Source organism: Ambystoma mexicanum, assembly GCF_040938575.1.
Source record: "Ambystoma mexicanum isolate Mex_15411 chromosome 12 unlocalized genomic scaffold, UKY_AmexF1_1 Mex_chr12_unloc.1, whole genome shotgun sequence".
Classification (NCBI taxonomy): Eukaryota; Metazoa; Chordata; class Amphibia; order Caudata; family Ambystomatidae; genus Ambystoma; species Ambystoma mexicanum.
The window spans coordinates 13,376,821-13,397,147 of record NW_027182322.1 but is presented as its reverse complement, the minus strand read 5'-3'; the positions used below and the strand labels follow the sequence as shown (position 1 = coordinate 13,397,147).

At 36.2% G+C, this 20,327-nt stretch overlaps 4 non-coding genes across 4 annotated transcripts; all 4 read right to left on the bottom strand.

Moving 5' to 3' along the window:
* On the bottom strand, positions 1-90 carry TRNAR-UCU (transfer RNA arginine (anticodon UCU)). Its single transcript is given in 2 exon segments — positions 1-36; positions 54-90. It is a non-coding gene; the product is annotated as a tRNA-Arg (tRNA).
* Positions 91-4,597: 4,507 nt separating this feature from the next.
* On the bottom strand, positions 4,598-4,687 carry TRNAR-UCU (transfer RNA arginine (anticodon UCU)). The gene is given in 2 exon segments: positions 4,598-4,633; positions 4,651-4,687. It is a non-coding gene; the product is annotated as a tRNA-Arg (tRNA).
* Positions 4,688-13,027: 8,340 nt separating this feature from the next.
* Positions 13,028-13,117, bottom strand: TRNAR-UCU (transfer RNA arginine (anticodon UCU)). Its single transcript is given in 2 exon segments — positions 13,028-13,063; positions 13,081-13,117. It is a non-coding gene; the product is annotated as a tRNA-Arg (tRNA).
* Positions 13,118-19,158: 6,041 nt separating this feature from the next.
* Positions 19,159-19,248, bottom strand: TRNAR-UCU (transfer RNA arginine (anticodon UCU)). Its single transcript is given in 2 exon segments — positions 19,159-19,194; positions 19,212-19,248. It is a non-coding gene; the product is annotated as a tRNA-Arg (tRNA).
* Positions 19,249-20,327: the final 1,079 nt, after the last annotated feature.

Genomic DNA, 20,327 nt, shown 5'->3' with positions numbered 1-20,327 from the left:
CGACTCTGGTGGGATTCGAACCCACAACCTTTGAATGACTTTGCCAATTCACTTAGAAGTCCAACGCGCTATCCATTGTGCCACAGAGCCAGATGAAAATCAACTTGCGTACATTAAGGGATGATCGAAGTTTTGTCAATCCGGTGTTTACTTCACATCATATTATCAAGCCTTCTGGGATACAAGAAAGAATAATTGTTTTCTGAAACATAAAATGTCTGTAGAAGAATCACACTTCTGGGTGAAACCTTGAACTACACCTTTGTTCCTTTAGGGATAAATTCGGAGAATAGGGTATTACAGTATTTTCTTGCCAAGTGAATTGGTTTGGACAACAATTCCATACCTTAATAAAAAAGAACTGGATAAAAAGTGCAGACATACAATTGGTTAACAATACAAAAACACAAAGAGAATATACCATAAATAGCTTTGAAAGAAGATTTTACTTTATATGTCGCTAGAAACAAATGTCTGAGCGTAGGGTGTCGTGTTTTGGTCTATCTCATTTACAGCTATTATAAAGACAATGTTTCTGAAGGAAGGATACATTAGAAAAGTGCCAAGTTTCTGGCAGTGATGTTGTATTGCTTATGAGCAATATGTTCCTGTTGCAATGGAAGGCAGACTGCTTTTGATTCAGTTGCATGCTGTATTAGATACATAGGTTCAACTTGGGTCAAATACTAAGATTAAAGCATCAGCCAAAAATAGACATTCCTCACATGCATAATGTTCCTTGTTTGAATAAGAAAGTAAAAAATGCGACTCTGGTGGGATTCAAACCCACACCCTTTGAATGACTTTGCAAATTCACTTAGAAGTCCAACATGCTATCCATTGCGCAACAGAGGCAGATAAAAATCCACTTGCGTACAGTAAGGGATGATCGAAGTTTTGTCAATCCAGTGTTTACTTCACATCATATTATCAAGCCTTCTGGGATACATCAAAGAATGATTGTTTTCTGAAACATAAAATGTCTGTAGCAAGAATCACACTTCTGTGTGAAACCTTGAACTGCACCTTTGTTCCCTTGGGGAGAAATTCAGAGAATAGGGTATTACAGTATTTTCTTGCCAAGTGAATTGGTTTGGACAACAATTCCGTACCTTAATAAAAAAGAACTGGATAAAAAGTGCAGACATACAATTGGTTAACAATACAAAAACACAAAGAGAATATACCATAAATAGCTTTGAAAGAAGATTTTACTTTATATGTCGCTAGAAACAAATGTCTGAGTGTAGGGTGTCGTGTTTTTGGTCTATCTCATTTACAGCTATTATAAAGACAATGTTTCTGAAGGAAGGATACATTAGAAAAGTGCCAAGTTTCTGGCAGTGATGTTGTATTGCTTATGAGCAATATGTTCCTGTTGCAATGGAAGGCAGACTGCTTTTGATTCAGTTGCATGCTGTATTAGATACATAGGTTCAACTTGGGTCAAATACTAAGATTAAAGCATCAGCCAAAAATAGACATTCCTCACATGCATAATGTTCCTTGTTTGAATAAGAAAGTAAAAAATGCGACTCTGGTGGGATTCAAACCCACACCCTTTGAATGACTTTGCAAATTCACTTAGAAGTCCAACATGCTATCCATTGCGCAACAGAGGCAGATAAAAATCCACTTGCGTACAGTAAGGGATGATCGAAGTTTTGTCAATCCAGTGTTTACTTCACATCATATTATCAAGCCTTCTGGGATACATCAAAGAATGATTGTTTTCTGAAACATAAAATGTCTGTAGCAAGAATCACACTTCTGTGTGAAACCTTGAACTGCACCTTTGTTCCCTTGGGGAGAAATTCAGAGAATAGGGTATTACAGTATTTTCTTGCCAAGTGAATTGGTTTGGACAACAATTCCGTACCTTAATAAAAAAGAACTGGATAAAAAGTGCAGACATACAATTGGTTAACAATACAAAAACACAAAGAGAATATACCATAAATAGCTTTGAAAGAAGATTTTACTTTATATGTCGCTAGAAACAAATGTCTGAGTGTAGGGTGTCGTGTTTTTGGTCTATCTCATTTACAGCTATTATAAAGACAATGTTTCTGAAGGAAGGATACATTAGAAAAGTGCCAAGTTTCTGGCAGTGATGTTGTATTGCTTATGAGCAATATGTTCCTGTTGCAATGGAAGGCAGACTGCTTTTGATTCAGTTGCATGCTGTATTAGATACATAGGTTCAACTTGGGTCAAATACTAAGATTAAAGCATCGGCCAAAAATAAACATTCCTCACATGCATAATGTTCCTTGTTTGAATAAGAAAGTAAAAAATGCGACTCTGGTGGGATTCGAACCCACAACCTTTGAATGACTTTGCCAATTCACTTAGAAGTCCAACGGCTTTCCATTCCGCCACAGATCCAAATGAAAATTAACTTGCGTACATTAAGGGATGATCGAAGTTTTGTCAATCCAGTGTTTACTTCACATCATATTATCAAGCCTTCTGGGATACATCAAAGAATGATTGTTTTCTGAAACATAAAATGTCTGTAGCAAGAATCACACTTCTGTGTGAAACCTTGAACTGCACCTTTGTTCGCTTGGGGAGAAATTCAGAGAATAGGGTATTACAGTATTTTCTTGCCAAGTGAATTGGTTTGGACAACAATTCCATACCTTAATAAAAAAGAACTGGATAAAAAGTGCAGACATACAATTGGTTAACAATACAAAAACACAAAGAGAATATACCATAGATAGCTTTGAAAGAAGATTTTACTTTATATGTCGCTAGAAACAAATGTCTGAGTGTAGGGTGTCGTGTTTTGGTCTATCTCATTTACAGCTATTATAAAGACAATGTTTCTGAAGGAAGGATACATTAGGAAAGTGCAAAGTTTCTGGCAGTGATGTTGTATTGCTTATGAGCAATATGTTCCTGTTGCAATGGAAGGCAGACTGCTTTTGATTCAGTTGCATGCTATATTAGATACATAGGTTCAACTTGGGTCAAATACTAAGATTAAAGCATCGGCCAAAAATAAACATTCCTCACATGCATAATGTTCCTTGTTTGAATAAGAAAGTAAAAAATGCGACTCTGGTGGGATTCGAACCCACAACCTTTGAATGACTTTGCCAATTCACTTAGAAGTGCAACGCGCTATCCATTGCGCCACAGAGGCAGATAAAAATCCACTTGCGTACAGTAAGGGATGATCGAAGTTTTGTCAATCCAGTGTTTACTTCACATCATATTATCAAGCCTTCTGGGATACATCAAAGAATGATTGTTTTCTGAAACATAAAATGTCTGTAGCAAGAATCACACTTCTGTGTGAAACCTTGAACTGCACCTTTGTTCCCTTGGGGAGAAATTCAGAGAATAGGGTATTACAGTATTTTCTTGCCAAGTGAATTGGTTTGGACAACAATTCCATACCTTAATAAAAAAGAACTGGATAAAAAGTGCAGACATACAATTGGTTAACAATACAAAAACACAAAGAGAATATACCATAAATAGCTTTGAAAGAAGATTTTACTTTATATGTCGCTAGAAACAAATGTCTGAGTGTAGGGTGTCGTGTTTTTGGTCTATCTCATTTACAGCTATTATAAAGACAATGTTTCTGAAGGAAGGATACATTAGGAAAGTGCAACGTTTCTGGCAGTGATGTTGTATTGCTTATGAGCAATATGTTCCTGTTGCAATGGAAGGCAGACTGCTTTTGATTCAGTTGCATGCTGTATTAGATACATAGGTTCAACTTGGGTCAAATACTAAGATTAAAGCATCGGCCAAAAATAAACATTCCTCACATGCATAATGTTCCTTGTTTGAATAAGAAAGTAAAAAATTCGACTCTGGTGGGATTCAAACCCACAACCTTTGAATGACTTTGCCAATTCACTTAGAAGTCCAACGCGCTATCCATTCCGCCACAGATCCAGATGAAAATTAACTTGTGTACATTAAGGGATGATCGAAGTTTTGTCAATCCAGTGTTTACTTCACATCATATTATCAAGCCTTCTGGGATACATCAAAGAATGATTGTTTTCTGAAACATAAAATGTCTGTAGCAAGAATCACACTTCTGTGTGAAACCTTGAACTGCACCTTTGTTCGCTTGGGGAGAAATTCAGAGAATAGGGTATTACAGTATTTTCTTGCCAAGTGAATTGGTTTGGACAACAATTCCATACCTTAATAAAAAAGAACTGGATAAAAAGTGCAGACATACAATTGGTTAACAATACAAAAACACAAAGAGAATATACCATAAATAGCTTTTAAAGAAAATTTTACTTTATATGTCGCTAGAAACAAATGTCTGAGTGTAGGGTGTCGTGTTTTGGTCTATCTCATTTACAGCTATTATAAAGACAATGTTTCTGAAGGAAGGATACATTAGGAAAGTGCAAAGTTTCTGGCAGTGATGTTGTATTGCTTATGAGCAATATGTTCCTGTTGCAATGGAAGGCAGACTGCTTTTGATTCAGTTGCATGCTATATTAGATACATAGGTTCAACTTGGGTCAAATACTAAGATTAAAGCATCGGCCAAAAATAAACATTCCTCACATGCATAATGTTCCTTGTTTGAATAAGAAAGTAAAAAAAGCGACTCTGGTGGGATTCGAACCCACAACCTTTGAATGACTTTGCCAATTCACTTAGAAGTCCAACGCGCTATCCATTGTGCCACAGAGCCAGATGAAAATCAACTTGCGTACATTAAGGGATGATCGAAGTTTTGTCAATCCGGTGTTTACTTCACATCATATTATCAAGCCTTCTGGGATACAAGAAAGAATAATTGTTTTCTGAAACATAAAATGTCTGTAGAAGAATCACACTTCTGGGTGAAACCTTGAACTACACCTTTGTTCCTTTAGGGATAAATTCGGAGAATAGGGTATTACAGTATTTTCTTGCCAAGTGAATTGGTTTGGACAACAATTCCATACCTTAATAAAAAAGAACTGGATAAAAAGTGCAGACATACAATTGGTTAACAATACAAAAACACAAAGAGAATATACCATAAATAGCTTTGAAAGAAGATTTTACTTTATATGTCGCTAGAAACAAATGTCTGAGCGTAGGGTGTCGTGTTTTGGTCTATCTCATTTACAGCTATTATAAAGACAATGTTTCTGAAGGAAGGATACATTAGAAAAGTGCCAAGTTTCTGGCAGTGATGTTGTATTGCTTATGAGCAATATGTTCCTGTTGCAATGGAAGGCAGACTGCTTTTGATTCAGTTGCATGCTGTATTAGATACATAGGTTCAACTTGGGTCAAATACTAAGATTAAAGCATCAGCCAAAAATAGACATTCCTCACATGCATAATGTTCCTTGTTTGAATAAGAAAGTAAAAAATGCGACTCTGGTGGGATTCAAACCCACACCCTTTGAATGACTTTGCAAATTCACTTAGAAGTCCAACATGCTATCCATTGCGCAACAGAGGCAGATAAAAATCCACTTGCGTACAGTAAGGGATGATCGAAGTTTTGTCAATCCAGTGTTTACTTCACATCATATTATCAAGCCTTCTGGGATACATCAAAGAATGATTGTTTTCTGAAACATAAAATGTCTGTAGCAAGAATCACACTTCTGTGTGAAACCTTGAACTGCACCTTTGTTCCCTTGGGGAGAAATTCAGAGAATAGGGTATTACAGTATTTTCTTGCCAAGTGAATTGGTTTGGACAACAATTCCATACCTTAATAAAAAAGAACTGGATAAAAAGTGCAGACATACAATTGGTTAACAATACAAAAACACAAAGAGAATATACCATAAATAGCTTTGAAAGAAGATTTTACTTTATATGTCGCTAGAAACAAATGTCTGAGTGTAGGGTGTCGTGTTTTTGGTCTATCTCATTTACAGCTATTATAAAGACAATGTTTCTGAAGGAAGGATACATTAGAAAAGTGCCAAGTTTCTGGCAGTGATGTTGTATTGCTTATGAGCAATATGTTCCTGTTGCAATGGAAGGCAGACTGCTTTTGATTCAGTTGCATGCTGTATTAGATACATAGGTTCAACTTGGGTCAAATACTAAGATTAAAGCATCGGCCAAAAATAAACATTCCTCACATGCATAATGTTCCTTGTTTGAATAAGAAAGTAAAAAATGCGACTCTGGTGGGATTCGAACCCACAACCTTTGAATGACTTTGCCAATTCACTTAGAAGTCCAACGGCTTTCCATTCCGCCACAGATCCAAATGAAAATTAACTTGCGTACATTAAGGGATGATCGAAGTTTTGTCAATCCAGTGTTTACTTCACATCATATTATCAAGCCTTCTGGGATACATCAAAGAATGATTGTTTTCTGAAACATAAAATGTCTGTAGCAAGAATCACACTTCTGTGTGAAACCTTGAACTGCACCTTTGTTCGCTTGGGGAGAAATTCAGAGAATAGGGTATTACAGTATTTTCTTGCCAAGTGAATTGGTTTGGACAACAATTCCATACCTTAATAAAAAAGAACTGGATAAAAAGTGCAGACATACAATTGGTTAACAATACAAAAACACAAAGAGAATATACCATAAATAGCTTTGAAAGAAGATTTTACTTTATATGTCGCTAGAAACAAATGTCTGAGTGTAGGGTGTCGTGTTTTGGTCTATCTCATTTACAGCTATTATAAAGACAATGTTTCTGAAGGAAGGATACATTAGGAAAGTGCAAAGTTTCTGGCAGTGATGTTGTATTGCTTATGAGCAATATGTTCCTGTTGCAATGGAAGGCAGACTGCTTTTGATTCAGTTGCATGCTATATTAGATACATAGGTTCAACTTGGGTCAAATACTAAGATTAAAGCATCGGCCAAAAATAGACATTCCTCACATGCATAATGTTCCTTGTTTGAATAAGAAAGTAAAAAATGCGACTCTGGTGGGATTCGAACCCACAACCTTTGAATGACTTTGCCAATTCACTTAGAAGTGCAACGCGCTATCCATTGCGCCACAGAGCCAGATGCAAATCCACTTGCGTACAGTAAGGGATGATCGAAGTTTTGTCAATCCAGTGTTTACTTCACATTACATTATCAAGCCTTCTGGGATACATGAAAGAATGATTGTTTTCTGAAACATAAAATGTCTCTAGCAAGAATCACACTTCTGTGTGAAACCTTGAACTGCACCTTTGTTCGCTTGGGGAGAAATTCAGAGAATAGGGTATTACAGTATTTTCTTGCCAAGTGAATAGGTTTGGACAACAATTCCATACCTTAATAAAAAGGAACTGGATAAAAAGTGCAGACATACAATTGGTTAACAATACAAAAACACAAAGAGAATATACCATAAATAGCTTTGAAAGAAGATTTTACTTTATATGTCGCTAGAAACAAATGTCTGAGTGTAGGGTGTCGTGTTTTTGGTCTATCTCATTTACAGCTATTATAAAGACAATGTTTCTGAAGGAAGGATACATTAGGAAAGTGCAAAGTTTCTGGCAGTGATGTTGTATTGCTTATGAGCAATATGTTCCTGTTGCAATGGAAGGCAGACTGCTTTTGATTCAGTTGCATGCTGTATTAGATACATAGGTTCAACTTGGGTCAAATACTAAGATTAAAGCATCGGCCAAAAATAGACATTCCTCACATGCATAATGTTCCTTGTTTGAATAAGAAAGTAAAAAATGCGACTCTGGTGGGATTCAAACCCACAACCTTTGAATGACTTTGCAAATTCACTTAGAAGTCCAACGCACTATCCATTGCGCCACAGAGGCAGATAAAAATCCACTTGCGTACAGTAAGGGATGATGGAAGTTTTGTCAAACCAGTGTTTACTTCACATCACATTATCAAGCCTTCTGGGATACATGAAAGAATGATTGTTTTCTGAAACATAAAATGTCTGTAGCAAGAATCACAGTTCGGGGTGAAACCTTGAACTGCACCTTTGTTCGCTTGGGGAGAAATTCAGAGAATAGGGTATTACAGTATTTTCTTGCCAAGTGAATTGGTTTGGACAACAATTCCATACCTTAATAAAAAAGAACTGGATAAAAAGTGCAGACATACAATTGGTTAACAATACAAAAACACAAAGAGAATATACCATAAATAGCTTTGAAAGAAGATTTTACTTTATATGTCGCTAGAAACAAATGTCTGAGTGTAGGGTGTCGTGTTTTTGGTCTATCTCATTTACAGCTATTATAAAGACAATGTTTCTGAAGGAAGGATACATTAGAAAAGTGCAAAGTTTCTGGCAGTGATGTTGTATTGCTTATGAGCAATATGTTCCTGTTGCAATGGAAGGCAGACTGCTTTTGATTCAGTTGCATGCTATATTAGATACATAGGTTCAACTTGGGTCAAATACTAAGATTAAAGCATCGACCAAAAATAAACATTCCTCACATGCATAATGTTCCTTGTTTGAAAAAGAAAGTAAAAAATGCGACTCTGGTGGGATTTGAACCCACAACCTTTGAATGACTTTGCCAATTCACTTAGAAGTGCAACGCGCTATCCATTGCGCCACAGAGCCAGATGCAAATCCACTTGCGTACAGTAAGGGATGATCGAAGTTTTGTCAATCCAGTGTTTACTTCACATCACATTATCAAGCCTTCTGGGATACATGAAAGAATGATTGTTTTCTGAAACATAAAATTTCTGTAGCAAGAATCACACTTCTGTGTGAAACCTTGAACTGCACCTTTGTTCGCTTGGGGAGAAATTCAGAGAATAGGGTATTACAGTATTTTCTTGCCAAGTGAATAGGTTTGGACAACAATTCCATACCTTAATAAAAAAGAACTAGATAAAAAGTGCAGACATACAATTGGTTAACAATACAAAAACACAAAGAGAATATACCATAAATAGCTTTGAAAGAAGATTTTACTTTATATGTCGCTAGAAACAAATGTCTGAGTGTAGGGTGTCGTGTTTTTGGTCTATCTCATTTACAGCTATTATAAAGACAATGTTTCTGAAGGAAGGATACATTAGGAAAGTGCAAAGTTTCTGGCAGTGATGTTGTATTGCTTATGAGCAATATGTTCCTGTTGCAATGGAAGGCAGACTGCTTTTGATTCAGTTGCATGCTGTATTAGATACATAGGTTCAACTTGGGTCAAATACTAAGATTAAAGCATCGGCCAAAAATAAACATTCCTCACATGCATAATGTTCCTTGTTTGAATAAGAAAGTAAAAAATTCGACTCTGGTGGGATTCAAACCCACAACCTTTGAATGACTTTGCCAATTCACTTAGAAGTCCAACGCGCTATCCATTCCGCCACAGATCCAGATGAAAATTAACTTGCGTACATTAAGGGATGATCGAAGTTTTGTCAATCCAGTGTTTACTTCACATCATATTATCAAGCCTTCTGGGATACATCAAAGAATGATTGTTTTCTGAAACATAAAATGTCTGTAGCAAGAATCACACTTCTGTGTGAAACCTTGAACTGCACCTTTGTTCGCTTGGGGAGAAATTCAGAGAATAGGGTATTACAGTATTTTCTTGCCAAGTGAATTGGTTTGGACAACAATTCCATACCTTAATAAAAAAGAACTGGATAAAAAGTGCAGACATACAATTGGTTAACAATACAAAAACACAAAGAGAATATACCATAAATAGCTTTTAAAGAAGATTTTACTTTATATGTCGCTAGAAACAAATGTCTGAGTGTAGGGTGTCGTGTTTTTGGTCTATCTCATTTACAGCTATTATAAAGACAATGTTTCTGAAGGAAGGATACATTAGAAAAGTGCCAAGTTTCTGGCAGTGATGTTGTATTGCTTATGAGCAATATGTTCCTGTTGCAATGGAAGGCAGACTGCTTTTGATTCAGTTGCATGCTGTATTAGATACATAGGTTCAACTTGGGTCAAATACTAAGATTAAAGCATCAGCCAAAAATAGACATTCCTCACATGCATAATGTTCCTTGTTTGAATAAGAAAGTAAAAAATGCGACTCTGGTGGGATTCAAACCCACACCCTTTGAATGACTTTGCAAATTCACTTAGAAGTCCAACATGCTATCCATTGCGCAACAGAGGCAGATAAAAATCCACTTGCGTACAGTAAGGGATGATCGAAGTTTTGTCAATCCAGTGTTTACTTCACATCATATTATCAAGCCTTCTGGGATACATCAAAGAATGATTGTTTTCTGAAACATAAAATGTCTGTAGCAAGAATCACACTTCTGTGTGAAACCTTGAACTGCACCTTTGTTCCCTTGGGGAGAAATTCAGAGAATAGGGTATTACAGTATTTTCTTGCCAAGTGAATTGGTTTGGACAACAATTCCATACCTTAATAAAAAAGAACTGGATAAAAAGTGCAGACATACAATTGGTTAACAATACAAAAACACAAAGAGAATATACCATAAATAGCTTTGAAAGAAGATTTTACTTTATATGTCGCTAGAAACAAATGTCTGAGTGTAGGGTGTCGTGTTTTTGGTCTATCTCATTTACAGCTATTATAAAGACAATGTTTCTGAAGGAAGGATACATTAGAAAAGTGCCAAGTTTCTGGCAGTGATGTTGTATTGCTTATGAGCAATATGTTCCTGTTGCAATGGAAGGCAGACTGCTTTTGATTCAGTTGCATGCTGTATTAGATACATAGGTTCAACTTGGGTCAAATACTAAGATTAAAGCATCGGCCAAAAATAAACATTCCTCACATGCATAATGTTCCTTGTTTGAATAAGAAAGTAAAAAATGCGACTCTGGTGGGATTCGAACCCACAACCTTTGAATGACTTTGCCAATTCACTTAGAAGTCCAACGGCTTTCCATTCCGCCACAGATCCAAATGAAAATTAACTTGCGTACATTAAGGGATGATCGAAGTTTTGTCAATCCAGTGTTTACTTCACATCATATTATCAAGCCTTCTGGGATACATCAAAGAATGATTGTTTTCTGAAACATAAAATGTCTGTAGCAAGAATCACACTTCTGTGTGAAACCTTGAACTGCACCTTTGTTCGCTTGGGGAGAAATTCAGAGAATAGGGTATTACAGTATTTTCTTGCCAAGTGAATTGGTTTGGACAACAATTCCATACCTTAATAAAAAAGAACTGGATAAAAAGTGCAGACATACAATTGGTTAACAATACAAAAACACAAAGAGAATATACCATAGATAGCTTTGAAAGAAGATTTTACTTTATATGTCGCTAGAAACAAATGTCTGAGTGTAGGGTGTCGTGTTTTGGTCTATCTCATTTACAGCTATTATAAAGACAATGTTTCTGAAGGAAGGATACATTAGGAAAGTGCAAAGTTTCTGGCAGTGATGTTGTATTGCTTATGAGCAATATGTTCCTGTTGCAATGGAAGGCAGACTGCTTTTGATTCAGTTGCATGCTATATTAGATACATAGGTTCAACTTGGGTCAAATACTAAGATTAAAGCATCGGCCAAAAATAAACATTCCTCACATGCATAATGTTCCTTGTTTGAATAAGAAAGTAAAAAATGCGACTCTGGTGGGATTCGAACCCACAACCTTTGAATGACTTTGCCAATTCACTTAGAAGTGCAACGCGCTATCCATTGCGCCACAGAGGCAGATAAAAATCCACTTGCGTACAGTAAGGGATGATCGAAGTTTTGTCAATCCAGTGTTTACTTCACATCATATTATCAAGCCTTCTGGGATACATCAAAGAATGATTGTTTTCTGAAACATAAAATGTCTGTAGCAAGAATCACACTTCTGTGTGAAACCTTGAACTGCACCTTTGTTCCCTTGGGGAGAAATTCAGAGAATAGGGTATTACAGTATTTTCTTGCCAAGTGAATTGGTTTGGACAACAATTCCATACCTTAATAAAAAAGAACTGGATAAAAAGTGCAGACATACAATTGGTTAACAATACAAAAACACAAAGAGAATATACCATAAATAGCTTTGAAAGAAGATTTTACTTTATATGTCGCTAGAAACAAATGTCTGAGTGTAGGGTGTCGTGTTTTTGGTCTATCTCATTTACAGCTATTATAAAGAAAATGTTTCTGAAGGAAGGATACATTAGGAAAGTGCAACGTTTCTGGCAGTGATGTTGTATTGCTTATGAGCAATATGTTCCTGTTGCAATGGAAGGCAGACTGCTTTTGATTCAGTTGCATGCTGTATTAGATACATAGGTTCAACTTGGGTCAAATACTAAGATTAAAGCATCGGCCAAAAATAAACATTCCTCACATGCATAATGTTCCTTGTTTGAATAAGAAAGTAAAAAATTCGACTCTGGTGGGATTCAAACCCACAACCTTTGCATGACTTTGCCAATTCACTTAGAAGTCCAACGCGCTATCCATTCCGCCACAGATCCAGATGAAAATTAACTTGCGTACATTAAGGGATGATCGAAGTTTTGTCAATCCAGTGTTTACTTCACATCATATTATCAAGCCTTCTGGGATACATCAAAGAATGATTGTTTTCTGAAACATAAAATGTCTGTAGCAAAAATCACACTTCTGTGTGAAACCTTGAACTGCACCTTTGTTCGCTTGGGGAGAAATTCAGAGAATAGGGTATTACAGTATTTTCTTGCCAAGTGAATTGGTTTGGACAACAATTCCATACCTTAATAAAAAAGAACTGGATAAAAAGTGCAGACATACAATTGGTTAACAATACAAAAACACAAAGAGAATATACCATAAATAGCTTTTAAAGAAAATTTTACTTTATATGTCGCTAGAAACAAATGTCTGAGTGTAGGGTGTCGTGTTTTGGTCTATCTCATTTACAGCTATTATAAAGACAATGTTTCTGAAGGAAGGATACATTAGGAAAGTGCAAAGTTTCTGGCAGTGATGTTGTATTGCTTATGAGCAATATGTTCCTGTTGCAATGGAAGGCAGACTGCTTTTGATTCAGTTGCATGCTATATTAGATACATAGGTTCAACTTGGGTCAAATACTAAGATTAAAGCATCGGCCAAAAATAAACATTCCTCACATGCATAATGTTCCTTGTTTGAATAAGAAAGTAAAAAAAGCGACTCTGGTGGGATTCGAACCCACAACCTTTGAATGACTTTGCCAATTCACTTAGAAGTCCAACGCGCTATCCATTGTGCCACAGAGCCAGATGAAAATCAACTTGCGTACATTAAGGGATGATCGAAGTTTTGTCAATCCGGTGTTTACTTCACATCATATTATCAAGCCTTCTGGGATACAAGAAAGAATAATTGTTTTCTGAAACATAAAATGTCTGTAGAAGAATCACACTTCTGGGTGAAACCTTGAACTACACCTTTGTTCCTTTAGGGATAAATTCGGAGAATAGGGTATTACAGTATTTTCTTGCCAAGTGAATTGGTTTGGACAACAATTCCATACCTTAATAAAAAAGAACTGGATAAAAAGTGCAGACATACAATTGGTTAACAATACAAAAACACAAAGAGAATATACCATAAATAGCTTTGAAAGAAGATTTTACTTTATATGTCGCTAGAAACAAATGTCTGAGCGTAGGGTGTCGTGTTTTGGTCTATCTCATTTACAGCTATTATAAAGACAATGTTTCTGAAGGAAGGATACATTAGAAAAGTGCCAAGTTTCTGGCAGTGATGTTGTATTGCTTATGAGCAATATGTTCCTGTTGCAATGGAAGGCAGACTGCTTTTGATTCAGTTGCATGCTGTATTAGATACATAGGTTCAACTTGGGTCAAATACTAAGATTAAAGCATCAGCCAAAAATAGACATTCCTCACATGCATAATGTTCCTTGTTTGAATAAGAAAGTAAAAAATGCGACTCTGGTGGGATTCAAACCCACACCCTTTGAATGACTTTGCAAATTCACTTAGAAGTCCAACATGCTATCCATTGCGCAACAGAGGCAGATAAAAATCCACTTGCGTACAGTAAGGGATGATCGAAGTTTTGTCAATCCAGTGTTTACTTCACATCATATTATCAAGCCTTCTGGGATACATCAAAGAATGATTGTTTTCTGAAACATAAAATGTCTGTAGCAAGAATCACACTTCTGTGTGAAACCTTGAACTGCACCTTTGTTCCCTTGGGGAGAAATTCAGAGAATAGGGTATTACAGTATTTTCTTGCCAAGTGAATTGGTTTGGACAACAATTCCATACCTTAATAAAAAAGAACTGGATAAAAAGTGCAGACATACAATTGGTTAACAATACAAAAACACAAAGAGAATATACCATAAATAGCTTTGAAAGAAGATTTTACTTTATATGTCGCTAGAAACAAATGTCTGAGTGTAGGGTGTCGTGTTTTTGGTCTATCTCATTTACAGCTATTATAAAGACAATGTTTCTGAAGGAAGGATACATTAGAAAAGTGCCAAGTTTCTGGCAGTGATGTTGTATTGCTTATGAGCAATATGTTCCTGTTGCAATGGAAGGCAGACTGCTTTTGATTCAGTTGCATGCTGTATTAGATACATAGGTTCAACTTGGGTCAAATACTAAGATTAAAGCATCGGCCAAAAATAAACATTCCTCACATGCATAATGTTCCTTGTTTGAATAAGAAAGTAAAAAATGCGACTCTGGTGGGATTCGAACCCACAACCTTTGAATGACTTTGCCAATTCACTTAGAAGTCCAACGGCTTTCCATTCCGCCACAGATCCAAATGAAAATTAACTTGCGTACATTAAGGGATGATCGAAGTTTTGTCAATCCAGTGTTTACTTCACATCATATTATCAAGCCTTCTGGGATACATCAAAGAATGATTGTTTTCTGAAACATAAAATGTCTGTAGCAAGAATCACACTTCTGTGTGAAACCTTGAACTGCACCTTTGTTCGCTTGGGGAGAAATTCAGAGAATAGGGTATTACAGTATTTTCTTGCCAAGTGAATTGGTTTGGACAACAATTCCATACCTTAATAAAAAAGAACTGGATAAAAAGTGCAGACATACAATTGGTTAACAATACAAAAACACAAAGAGAATATACCATAAATAGCTTTGAAAGAAGATTTTACTTTATATGTCGCTAGAAACAAATGTCTGAGTGTAGGGTGTCGTGTTTTGGTCTATCTCATTTACAGCTATTATAAAGACAATGTTTCTGAAGGAAGGATACATTAGGAAAGTGCAAAGTTTCTGGCAGTGATGTTGTATTGCTTATGAGCAATATGTTCCTGTTGCAATGGAAGGCAGACTGCTTTTGATTCAGTTGCATGCTATATTAGATACATAGGTTCAACTTGGGTCAAATACTAAGATTAAAGCATCGGCCAAAAATAGACATTCCTCACATGCATAATGTTCCTTGTTTGAATAAGAAAGTAAAAAATGCGACTCTGGTGGGATTCGAACCCACAACCTTTGAATGACTTTGCCAATTCACTTAGAAGTGCAACGCGCTATCCATTGCGCCACAGAGCCAGATGCAAATCCACTTGCGTACAGTAAGGGATGATCGAAGTTTTGTCAATCCAGTGTTTACTTCACATTACATTATCAAGCCTTCTGGGATACATGAAAGAATGATTGTTTTCTGAAACATAAAATGTCTCTAGCAAGAATCACACTTCTGTGTGAAACCTTGAACTGCACCTTTGTTCGCTTGGGGAGAAATTCAGAGAATAGGGTATTACAGTATTTTCTTGCCAAGTGAATTGGTTTGGACAACAATTCCATACCTTAATAAAAAAGAACTGGATAAAAAGTGCAGACATACAATTGGTTAACAATACAAAAACACAAAGAGAATATACCATAAATAGCTTTGAAAGAAGATTTTACTTTATATGTCGCTAGAAACAAATGTCTGAGTGTAGGGTGTCGTGTTTTTGGTCTATCTCATTTACAGCTATTATAAAGACAATGTTTCTGAAGGAAGGATACATTAGAAAAGTGCAAAGTTTCTGGCAGTGATGTTGTATTGCTTATGAGCAATATGTTCCTGTTGCAATGGAAGGCAGACTGCTTTTGATTCTGTTGCATGCTATATTAGATACATAGGTTCAACTTGGGTCAAATACTAAGATTAAAGCATCGACCAAAAATAAACATTCCTCACATGCATAATGTTCCTTGTTTGAAAAAGAAAGTAAAAAATGCGACTCTGGTGGGATTTGAACCCACAACCTTTGAATGACTTTGCCAATTCACTTAGAAGTGCAACGCGCTATCCATTGCGCCACAGAGCCAGATGCAAATCCACTTGCGTACAGTAAGGGATGATCGAAGTTTTGTCAATCCAGTGTTTACTTCACATCACATTATCAAGCCTTCTGGGATACATGAAAGAATGATTGTTTTCTGAAACATAAAATTTCTGTAGCAAGAATCACACTTCTGTGTGAAACCTTGAACTGCACCTTTGTTCGCTTGGGGAGAAATTCAGAGAATAGGGTATTACAGTATTTTCTTGCCAAGTGAATAGGTTTGGACAACAATTCCATACCTTAATAAAAAAGAACTGGATAAAAAGTGCAGACATACAATTGGTTAACAATACAAAAACACAAAGAGAATATACCATAAATAGCTTTGAAAGAAGATTTTACTTTATATGTCGCTAGAAACAAATGTCTGAGTGTAGGGTGTCGTGTTTTTGGTCTATCTCATTTACAGCTATTATAAAGACAATGTTTCTGAAGGAAGGATACATTAGGAAAGTGCAAAGTTTCTGGCAGTGATGTTGTATTGCTTATGAGCAATATGTTCCTGTTGCAATGGAAGGCAGACTGCTTTTGATTCAGTTGCATGCTGTATTAGATACATAGGTTCAACTTGGGTCAAATACTAAGATTAAAGCATCGGCCAAAAATAAACATTCCTCACATGCATAATGTTCCTTGTTTGAATAAGAAAGTAAAAAATTCGACTCTGGTGGGATTCAAACCCACAACCTTTGAATGACTTTGCCAATTCACTTAGAAGTCCAACGCGCTATCCATTCCGCCACAGATCCAGATGAAAATTAACTTGCGTACATTAAGGGATGATCGAAGTTTTGTCAATCCAGTGTTTACTTCACATCATATTATCAAGCCTTCTGGGATACATCAAAGAATGATTGTTTTCTGAAACATAAAATGTCTGTAGCAAGAATCACACTTCTGTGTGAAACCTTGAACTGCACCTTTGTTCGCTTGGGGAGAAATTCAGAGAATAGGGTATTACAGTATTTTCTTGCCAAGTGAATTGGTTTGGACAACAATTCCATACCTTAATAAAAAAGAACTGGATAAAAAGTGCAGACATACAATTGGTTAACAATACAAAAACACAAAGAGAATATACCATAAATAGCTTTTAAAGAAGATTTTACTTTATATGTCGCTAGAAACAAATGTCTGAGTGTAGGGTGTCGTGTTTTGGTCTATCTCATTTACAGCTATTATAAAGACAATGTTTCTGAAGGAAGGATACATTAGGAAAGTGCAAAGTTTCTGGCAGTGATGTTGTATTGCTTATGAGCAATATGTTCCTGTTGCAATGGAAGGCAGACTGCTTTTGATTCAGTTGCATGCTATATTAGATACATAGGTTCAACTTGGGTCAAATACTAAGATTAAAGCATCGGCCAAAAATAAACATTCCTCACATGCATAATGTTCCTTGTTTGAATAAGAAAGTAAAAAATGCGACTCTGGTGGGATTCGAACCGACAACCTTTGAATGACTTTGCCAATTCACTTAGAAGTGCAATGCGCTATCCATTGCACCACAGAGCCAGATGCAAACCCACTTGCGTACAGTAAGGGATGATCGAAGTTTTGTCAATCCAGTGTTTACTTCACATCACATTATCAAGCCTTCTGGGATACATGAAAGAATGATTGTTTTCTGAAACATAAAATGTCTCTAGCAAGAATCACACTTCTGTGTAAAACCTTGAACTGCACCTTTGTTCGCTTGGGGAGAAATTCAGAGAATAGGGTATTACAGTATTTTCTTGCCAAGTGAATAGGTTTGGACAACAATTCCATACCTTAATAAAAAAGAACTGGATAAAAAGTGCAGACATACAATTGGTTAACAATACAAAAACACAAAGAGAATATACCATAAATAGCTTTGAAAGAAGATTTTACTTTATATGTCGCTAGAAACAAATGTCTGAGTGTAGGGTGTCGTGTTTTTGGTCTATCTCATTTACAGCTATTATAAAGACAATGTTTCTGAAGGAAGGATACATTAGGAAAGTGCAAAGTTTCTGGCAGTGATGTTGTATTGCTTATGAGCAATATGTTCCTGTTGCAATGGAAGGCAGACTGCTTTTGATTCAGTTGCATGCTGTATTAGATACATAGGTTCAACTTGGGTCAAATACTAAGATTAAAGCATCGGCCAAAAATAGACATTCCTCACATGCATAATGTTCCTTGTTTGAATAAGAAAGTAAAAAATGCGACTCTGGTGGGATTCAAACCCACAACCTTTGAATGACTTTGCAAATTCACTTAGAAGTCCAACGCGCTATCCATTGCGCCACAGAGGCAGATAAAAAACCACTTGCGTACAGTAAGGGATGATGGAAGTTTTGTCAATCCAGTGTTTACTTCACATCATATTATCAAGCCTTCTGGGATACATGAAAGAATGATTGTTTTCTGAAACATAAAATGTCTGTAGCAAGAATCACAGTTCGGGGTGAAACCTTGAACTGCACCTTTGTTCGCTTGGGGAGAAATTCAGAGAATAGGGTATTACAGTATTTTCTTGCCAAGTGAATTGGTTTGGACAACAATTCCATACCTTAATAAAAAAGAACTGGATAAAAAGTGCAGACATACAATTGGTTAACAATACAAAAACACAAAGAGAATATACCATAAATAGCTTTGAAAGAAGATTTTACTTTATATGTCGCTAGAAACAAATGTCTGAGTGTAGGGTGTCGTGTTTTTGGTCTATCTCATTTACAGCTATTATAAAGACAATGTTTCTGAAGGAAGGATACATTAGAAAAGTGCAAAGTTTCTGGCAGTGATGTTGTATTGCTTATGAGCAATATGTTCCTGTTGCAATGGAAGGCAGACTGCTTTTGATTCAGTTGCATGCTATATTAGATACATAGGTTCAACTTGGGTCAAATACTAAGATTAAAGCATCGGCCAAAAATAAACATTCCTCACATGCATAATGTTCCTTGTTTGAATAAGAAAGTAAAAAAAGCGACTCTGGTGGGATTCGAACCCATAACCTTTGAATGACTTTGCCAATTCACTTAGAAGTCCAACGCGCTATCCATTGCGCCACAGAGCCAGATGAAAATCAACTTGCGTACATTAAGGGATGATCGAAGTTTTGTCAATCCGGTGTTTACTTCACATCATATTATCAAGCCTTCTGGGATACAAGAAAGAATAATTGTTTTCTGAAACATAAAATGTCTGTAGAAGAATCACACTTCTGGGTGAAACCTTGAACTACACCTTTGTTCCTTTAGGGATAAATTCGGAGAATAGGGTATTACAGTATTTTCTTGCCAAGTGAATTGGTTTGGACAACAATTCCATACCTTAATAAAAAAGAACTGGATAAAAAGTGCAGACATACAATTGGTTAACAATACAAAAACACAAAGAGAATATACCATAAATAGCTTTGAAAGAAGATTTTACTTTATATGTCGCTAGAAACAAATGTCTGAGCGTAGGGTGTCGTGTTTTGGTCTATCTCATTTACAGCTATTATAAAGACAATGTTTCTGAAGGAAGGATACATTAGAAAAGTGCCAAGTTTCTGGCAGTGATGTTGTATTGCTTATGAGCAATATGTTCCTGTTGCAATGGAAGGCAGACTGCTTTTGATTCAGTTGCATGCTGTATTAGATACATAGGTTCAACTTGGGTCAAATACTAAGATTAAAGCATCGGCCAAAAATAAACATTCCTCACATGCATAATGTTCCTTGTTTGAATAAGAAAGTAAAAAATGCGACTCTGGTGGGATTCGAACCCACAACCTTTGAATGACTTTGCCAATTCACTTAGAAGTGCAACGCGCTATCCATTGCGCCACAGAGCCAGATGCAAATCCACTTGCGTACAGTAAGGGATGATCGAAGTTTTGTCAATCCAGTGTTTACTTCACATCACATTATCAAGCCTTCTGGGATACATGAAAGAATGATTGTTTTCTGAAACATAAAATTTCTGTAGCAAGAATCACACTTCTGTGTGAAACCTTGAACTGCACCTTTGTTCGCTTGGGGAGAAATTCAGAGAATAGGGTATTACAGTATTTTCTTGCCAAGTGAATAGGTTTGGACAACAATTCCATACCTTAATAAAAAAGAACTGGATAAAAAGTGCAGACATACAATTGGTTAACAATACAAA